General features: G+C 51.6%; 1 long non-coding RNA gene across 1 annotated transcript; it reads left to right on the top strand.

Annotated features, from left to right (window-relative positions):
- The first annotated feature begins 2075 nt into the window (after positions 1-2075).
- Positions 2076-5109, top strand: LOC119955332. Its single transcript, XR_005458433.1, has 2 exons — positions 2076-2358; positions 4769-5109. It is a non-coding gene; the product is annotated as an uncharacterized LOC119955332 (long non-coding RNA).
- The last annotated feature ends 3193 nt before the right edge of the window (positions 5110-8302 follow it).

Here is an 8302-nt window from a genome sequence, read left to right as displayed (position 1 = left end):
TCTGTGTCTCTGTGCTGTTTGGTGATGGTGAGGAGGGGGATTATTAAAGCCGCTCTGTGTCTTTGTGCTGTTTGGTGATGGTGAGGAGGGGGATTATTAAAGCCGCTCTGTGTCTCTGTGCTGTTTGGTGATGGTGAGGAGGGGGATTATTAAAGCCACTCTGTGTCTCTGTGCTGTTTGGTGAGGACGGGATTATTAAAGCCGCTCTGTGTCTCTGTGCTGTTTGGTGAGGACGGGATTATTAAAGCCGCTCTGTGCTGTTTGGTGATGGTGAGGAGGGGGATTATTAAAGCCGCTCTGTGTCTCTGTGCTGTTTGGTGATGGTGAGGAGGGGGATTATTAAAGCCGCTCTGTGTCTCTGTGCTGTTTGGTGATGGTGAGGAGGGGGATTATTAAAGCCGTTCTGTGTCTCTGTGCTGTTTGGTGAGGACGGGATTATTAAAGCCGCTCTGTGCTGTTTGGTGATGGTGAGGAGGGGGATTATTAAAGCCACTCTTGTGTCTCTGTGCTGTTTGGTGAGGACGGGATTATTAAAGCCGCTCTGTGTCTCTGTGCTGTTTGGTGAGGAGGGGGATTAATAAAGCTGCTCTGTGTCTCTGTGCTGTTTGGTGATGGTGAGGAGGGGATTATTAAAGCCGCTCTGTGACTCTGTGCTGTTTGGTGATGGTGAGGAAGGGGATTATTAAAGCCGCTGTGTCTCTGTGCTGTTTGGTGATGGTGAGGAAGGGGATTATTAAAGCCGCTCTGTGTCTCTGTGCTGTTTGGTGATGGTGAGGAGGGGGATTATTAAAGCCGCTCTGTGTCTCTGTGCTGTTTGGTGAGGAGGGGGATTATTAAAGCCACTCTGTGTCTCTGTGCTGTTTGGTGAGGAGGGAGATTATTAAAGCCGCTCTGTGTCTCTGTGCTGTTTGGTGAGGAGGGGGATTATTAAAGCCACTCTGTGACTTTGTGCTGTTTGGTGATGGTGAGGAGGGGGATTATTAAAGCCGCTCTGTGACTCTGTGCTGTTTGCTGATGGTGAGGAGGGGGATTATTAAAGCCGCTCTGTGTCTCTGTGCTGTTTGGTGATGGTGAGGAGGGGGATTATTAAAGCCGCTCTGTGTCTCTGTGCTGTTTGGCGAGGAGGGGGATTATTAAAGCTGCTCTGTGTCTCTGTGCTGTTTGGTGATGGTGAGGAGGGGGATTATTAAAGCTGCTCTGTGTCTCTGTCCTGTTTGGTGATGGTGAGGAGGGATTATTAAAGCTGCTCTGTGTCTCTGTGCTGTTTGGTGATGGTGAGGAAGGGGATTATTAAAGCCGCTCTGTGTCTCTGTGCTGTTTGGTGATGGTGAGGAGGGGGATTATTAAAGCCGCTCTGTGTCTCTGTGCTGTTTGGTGATGGTGAGGAGGGGGATTATTAAAGCTGCTCTGTGTCTCTGTCCTATTTGGTGATGGTGAGGAGGGGGATTATTAAAGCCGCTCTGTGCTGTTTGGTGAGGAGGGGATTATTAAAGCCGCTCTGGGATTTACCTCAAGGCCCCGCTGCCCCGGACTAGGCCCAAGACGAATTCGTCCATCGGCCCCGCCGCCATCTTGCCACCGCTTGGCGCCCAAACCGGTGTTGGCCAATCAGCGCGGGCGTTGGAGCGGCGGGTGTCCGTACGCCATCTTTGTGCGGTGCGCCGCTCTTCCCACCCCGCCCACCTTACTCAGTTTGCATGGGCGCGGCGGCCATGTTTGTGAGGGTCTCTCCCTCTCTCCATCCCTCCCCTCGATTTTGGCAGGTGGTCGGCCATTTTGTCCAAGTGGCGGTCGGTGGACGGTCGCGGCGGCCATCTTTGTGAGGGTCGGGTACCTCTCTCAGCCTGCCAACATTCCGCCCACCGCACTGCGTTTGGATGGACACAGCGGCCATCTTGGTGAAGGGCTCACCTCTGTATTGCGGGTGGTCGGCCATTTTGATGAGTGGCGTTTGGTGGATGGACGCCATATTTGTGAGGGGCTCAACTCCCGGCCCTCTCTTGGGGGTAGTCGGCCATTTTTCTGAAAATAGATTGGTGGATGGAAGCGGCGGCCGTCTTTGTGCGGGGCGGATCTCGCACCTGTAACTGCCAACACCCAGTCTCTGTCTCTCCATGTGAATGGACCCGGCGGCCATGTTTGTGAGGGGCTTACCTCACCCCCACCCCCTCCATCTTTGGGTGTGTCCGCCATTTTGCTGAGTGGCGATTGTTGGAGGGAAGCTGCGGCCATGTTGGTGAAGGGTCTCGTCCATCTCCGCCCTCCAACACACCGTTCATTTTCAGTGGACGCGGCGGCCATCATCTTGAGGGTCATCGGGCCCGTAGGAGCGAGGCGGTGTTGTTCTCAGTGGGGCAGGTAGAAAATGTGTTGATTTCACTGTGTCGGCGGCCTGTTGGACATCTTTGTGAGGGTCAGGTGGAAAAGGTTTTGTACATCAATGGCGGTTGTGGTCTGGGGACCATGTTTGTGCGGGGCAGCTGGAACACCTATTGATTCCAATGGGGCAGCTGTGCTGGATGTCATCTTTGTGAGGGGCGTGTCAAAAACCTGTCGATTGTAATGGGGAAGCTGCTATGACCCCCATCTTTGTGCGGGGCATGTCAAAAACCCGTTGATTCCAATGGTGACGCTGCTCTGGCGGCCATCTCTGTGAGGGGCATGTCGTAGGCCTGTTGGTTTCAAGTGGGTAGCGTGTGTGGCGGCCATCTTTGTGAGGGTCATGTGGCAGAGCTATCCTCTTGAATGGGGAATGGGGTCCAGCGGCCATCTTTAGTATCGGACGGATGGAGGCTCTGGTGGCCATCTTTGTGAGGGTCAGTTAAGGAATCCTATTGTTTTCAATGGGCAAGAGGGTCTGGCGGCCATTTTGCCTCAGCTTCCGATCCCCATGGATTGGAATGGGGCGTTGGCGGCCATCTTTGTGAGGGTCAGTCCAGGAAACCTATTGTTTTCAATGGGCAAGGTGGTCTGGTGGCCATTTTGCCGAATCTTCCGAACCCCTTGGGGCCTTGGCGGCCATCTTTGTGACTGTCTCCCAGCCCGCCACCCTCTATTCGTGGTTATACGTAGTTGCCATCTTTGTCAGGGGCATCTTTGACTGCACGAGGTTCGGGCTGGCCAGAATGGGCATGAGGGTTTCTACCCTCCACCTCCCTCAGCTAACCTCCTTGAGGGTTTGCTCTTTTTTTCTGAGGGGGAGGTGGATCGATCCGATCACATGTTACATCTGACCCGCTGGAGCAATGGGGTCTAAGGGCAAAGATGGGAGGGTTGTCTTGGATGAGGGTAACGCGGTGGATGTGGTTTATCTGGACTTCCGGGGAGGGTGCAGGGAACCGAGCCCGGGGTCCGCTTGCTATTTGCGGTGTAAATTAATGATATGGACGTAAACGTAGGGGTGATCATTGGCGAAAACTGGCGACGGGGTACATAGCGAGGCGGGAAGCCTTAGATTTTAGGGTGATGTCGACGCAGCTCGATGGGCACAGCAGCGGCAAATGCAATTTCGCACTGAAAAGTGTGAGGTGATGCATTTCCGGGAGACCAACAAGGCATGGGATTGCTTAATGAACGGTAGGAAGCTCGGAGGTACAGAGGAGTAGAGGCAAACATCAGGGCGCAATGTCAATAGATTCCTGAAGGTAGGCGGATAAGGTGGTTCAAGGAGGCATACGGGATATTCCCCCCCCCCACCCTAATTAGCCCACGGAATGGAGTATCAGAGACAAGGGAGGTTGTTTCAAAGGAGCACATGTTCTGCAAACTCCAGGTCCCAGAGTCACAAGTGAATTAACCAATGACTCCTATAAAAATACCCCCAAAAATATTAGCCCTTGGTCCAATAATTACATTCACCAGGTTTGTAAGTTTAAACACAATTCCTGTTTATTTATAACTAGAACAAATATGAAATAAGCAGTCAATACAGTTGGTTAAATGACCTTTAACACCTGACCCTCCCCTGGACTGCCCCACTCTCTACGCGCACACATACACACAAAACTGACCAACACAGAGGGGAAGGAAAAGGGTGAAAAATAATCCGGATAAAAGTCAAAACATAAGAGTCTTTGCCTCAGATTAAAAAATGAAATGAAAATTGCTTATTGTCACGAGTCGGCTTCAAATGAAGTTACTGTGAAAAGCCCCTAGTCGCCACATTCCGGCGCCTGTTCGGGGTGGCTGTTACGGGAATTGAACCGTGCTGCTGGCCTGCTTGGTCTGCTGTCAAAGCCAGCGATTTAGCCCTGTGCTAAACAGCCCCTGTTTAGTCAGTTCTTTAGTAGCTTTGCTTGAACCCTGGCCTTCAGTTCAAGGCTTTTCCTGTGGACTCTTTGGGTACCTGTGCTTTCAGAGATAAATAGTCTCTCTGGGGGGGGGGGGGAAGTAAAACCTGGGGCTGGATTCCCTGTTCCCGCCGCCAACGGAGGATCCGTGGAGTTCCGCGACAGTAAAATCAGAAGCACGGCCAGCACCGATTCCGCTATTGGTGAGGGGCTGGCACTGGCACCGTGTGGAACACCCGCAGGACGCACAAAGAATGGTGGGGGAATCGCTGGGTCTGTGCTGGACCCGCTCAGGGCTGACAAGCTGCAGCCGCGTGTACACTATACCCCTCCATACATGCATCAAACTGGTTCTGCTGGACCACGCCCCCGTGCACCCCGGCCCTAGCAGAAGCCCCCCTGACCAGTGTCATGGCTCTCGGCGCAGTAAGGCGATGCTGGACACTGTCCATGAACCCTCTCTCTCTCTCTCTCCGCAGTCATCACCACTGATGAGGCCACCCGTGGACCGCGCCGTCGAGAACTCGGCCCACCGGAAGCGGAGCATCGTGGGTGGGCCCGCTAATGCGACGTGAACGCGGTTGCAACTGTGCGCGTCGCAATGATGCAGATTTGGAGGGGGCGGAACATCACGATTCAGCGCCAAACCGATGCCTGCGGCGATTTCAGCTTCTGCCCAATCACCATTCCCGATTTCGCTGTCGGCCAGTGGAGATTCCAGCCCCACGTCTTTGTTTTTTTTGGAAATGTTTTTTATTGAGTTTTCATATTTTATATCCAACAAATTATTAGAAAAAAAAACACGCAAAAATTAACATGTCTATTTACAGGCAAGCATCTTCATAATAACAACTGTGGCCGCCCCCTTTAACCGGCATACATATTTTACATTCCCCAATATGGCCGAGGCACACGTTTATAGGCATTTATTTACAATTTGGTTTTGGGCCTTAGCTTGCCATCAGACTGTCGCTTGCTGCTTTGTCCTTCCTTTTTTTTGGAATAATTTTTATTCAAGGTTTCAACAACAAATTTTATCACAACAGAGAAAAACAGTAACCCCTCCCCTCCAATACAAAAACAATAAATTAACAAGAAAAATAAATAAGCGTAAAACCATGAGAACAAACCCCCATAACGAATCCGTAGCCCCCCTCCCCTGGCTACCTTCCCCCGATTCCCGTCCATTTTCCCCCTGATTCTTGGCCACCCGACTATTCTTCCTCTTGTTCGTTGGCCACAAACAGGTCCCTGAACAATTGCATGAATGGCTCCTACGTTCTGTGGAAGCCGTCGTCCGACCCTCGGATGGCGAATTTGATTTTTTCCATTTGGAGAGATTCCGAGAGGTCGGACAGCCAGTCTCTTCCCCCCCCCCCCCCCCCCAATGTCTTTGTTTACTGCCCATGGCGACTTTCCTGTAGATCGATTCAGTCAGATTTTCAGTGGTTTCAGGAACGCAGTATTCGCACTTAGAACCTTAAAGTTACAGCACAGAAGGAGGCCATTCGGCCCACCTTGTCCATGCCAGCCCAAGGACACCCAGGTGCCCTTTCTAATCCCACCTTCCTGCACCCGGACCATAGCCCTGTCGCTTAGAGCACTTAAGGTGCAGATCCAGGTACTTTTAAAAAGAGTTTAGGGTCTCCTCCTCCACCACCAACTCTGGCAGCGAATTCCAGACTCCCACTACCCTCTGCGTAAAAAACGTTCTTCACGTCCCCTCTGCACCTTCTGCCTCTGAGCTTGAATCTCTGTCCCCTGCTTCTAGAATTCTCCACCAAGGGAAACAATTTTATCCTGTCCACTCTATCTCTTCCCCTCATTATTTTTTTCACCTCTATTAAGTCACCCCTCAGCCTCCTTTGTTTCGATGAAAATAACTCCAACCGATCCAACCCCTCCTCGTAGCCACACTTTTCCAGCCTTGGCAACATTCTTGTAAACCTCCTCTGCACTCCCTCCAGAGCAATAACCTCCTTCCTGTAATGTGGTGACCAGAACTGCACACAGTACCCCACTGTGGCCTCACCTGGGTTCTATACAATTCTAACATTAGGGCTGCACGGTAGCACAGTGGTTAGCACGGTTGCTTCACAGCTCCAGGATCCCCGGTTCGATTCCCGGCTTGGGTCACTCTCTGTGCGGAGTCTGCACGTTCTCCCCGTGGTCTGCGTGGGTTTCCTCCGGGTGCTCCGGTTTCCTCCCACAAGTCCCGAAAGATGTGCTGTCCGGTGAATTGGACATTCTGAATTCTCCCTCTGTGTACCCGAACAGGCGCCGGAATGTGGCGACTAGGGGATTTTCACAGTAACTTCATTGCGGTGTTAATGTAAGCCGGCTTGTGACAATAATAAAGATTATTATTATGTTATTGGTTGAAGGTTGTTTTTGTGACTGGAGGCTTGTATTCAGTGGTGTTCTGCAGGATTGGGTGCTGGGTCCCCTTGCTGTTTGTGGTGTCGATTGATGATCTGGGTGTGAACGTGCGTAAGTTCGCGAGGACATAGAAATCGGTGGCGGGATTATAAACGAGGAAGAAATTCTTGGGTTACAGGACAACACAGGTGGAGCTCGACAGAGGGGCAGAAATGGAATTTAACCCTGAAAAATGCGAGCTGATGCATTTTTGGAGGACTAACAAGACAAGGGAACACACAGTGAATGATAGGATGTCCTTACTATAAGCGGGACCTCTCACTAACTGTTGGAAAGACCAAGGAACTGATGATTGACTTCAGGAAGCGCAGCACGACACACACTCCCGTCTGCATCAATGGCTTTGAAGTGGAGATGGTCGATAGCTTTAAGTTCCTGGGGGTCACCATCACCAACAGTCTGTCCTGGTCCACTCACGTTGATGCAACAGTTAAGAAAGCCCAACAACGTCTCTACTTCCTACGGAAGCTAAAGAAATTCGGCACGTCTGCATCGACTCTCACAAACTTCTACAGATGTGCGACAGAGAGCATCCTATCCGGCTGCATCACAGCCTGGGATGGCAACTGCTCGGCCCAACATCGCAAGAAACTGCAGAGTGTGGTGAACTCAGCCCAATGCATCACACAAGCTTGCCACCCCCACATTGATTCCGTCTACACCTCCCGCTGCCTCAGGAAGGCAGACAGCATTGTCAGAGACCCCTCCCACCCAGGCATTGCCTTCTTCCAGACCCTTCCATCAGGCAGAAGGTACAGAAGTCTGAAGACCTGCACATCCAGACGTAGGGACAGCTTCTTCCCCACAGCTACAAGACTCCTCAACGACTCCCCCTCGGACTGATCTGTTCCCTGTAAGAATACTATTCACAACGCTCTATGCTGCTCTTGCTCATGTATTTGCTTTGTTTGGCCCCTTGTTCCGCACTGTAACCAATCACTGTTTGTCGATGTACCATTTGTCAATGTTCTCTGTTGATTTTTTATTGTCTACTATGTGCGTACTGTGTACGTTCCCTCGCCCGCAGAAAAATACTTTTCACTGTACTTCGGAACATGTGACAATCAATCAAAGGACCAGAGGGAGCTTGGGGTGTATATCTGTAGATCCCTAAGTGCAGCAGGGGCTGTAGATAAGGTGGTTAGGAAGGCCTGTGGGGTACCTGCCTCGGGGCTGGTTTAGCTCACTAGGCTAAATCGCTGGCTTTTAAAGCAGGCCAGCAGCACGGTTCGATTCCCGTAGCAGCCTCCCCGGACAGGCGGCAGAATGTGGCGACGAGGGGCTTTTCACAGTGACTTCATTTGAAGCCTACTCGTGACAATAGAGCGATTTTCATTTTCATTTCATTAGCCTGAGGCGTAGAGTTTACGAGCCGGGAGGGTACGACGGAGCTTGTATAAAATGCTGGTTAAGGCACTGCTGCAATCCTCGTCGCCACTCTACGGGAAGGATGTGATTGGACTTGAGAGGGTGGTCATGACCCCCCCCCCCCCCCCCCCCCCGGAATGGAGCATAGCCAATTCCTGCCCCACTTGATCCAGAGTCGCAACCTGTGAAATCAGATGTTATTTGTA

The sequence above is a fragment of the Scyliorhinus canicula genome, chromosome 20, assembly GCF_902713615.1.
Source record: "Scyliorhinus canicula chromosome 20, sScyCan1.1, whole genome shotgun sequence".
Classification (NCBI taxonomy): Eukaryota; Metazoa; Chordata; class Chondrichthyes; order Carcharhiniformes; family Scyliorhinidae; genus Scyliorhinus; species Scyliorhinus canicula.
Note: the sequence above shows the minus strand (reverse complement) of the source record. Positions and strands in the feature narration are given on the sequence as shown.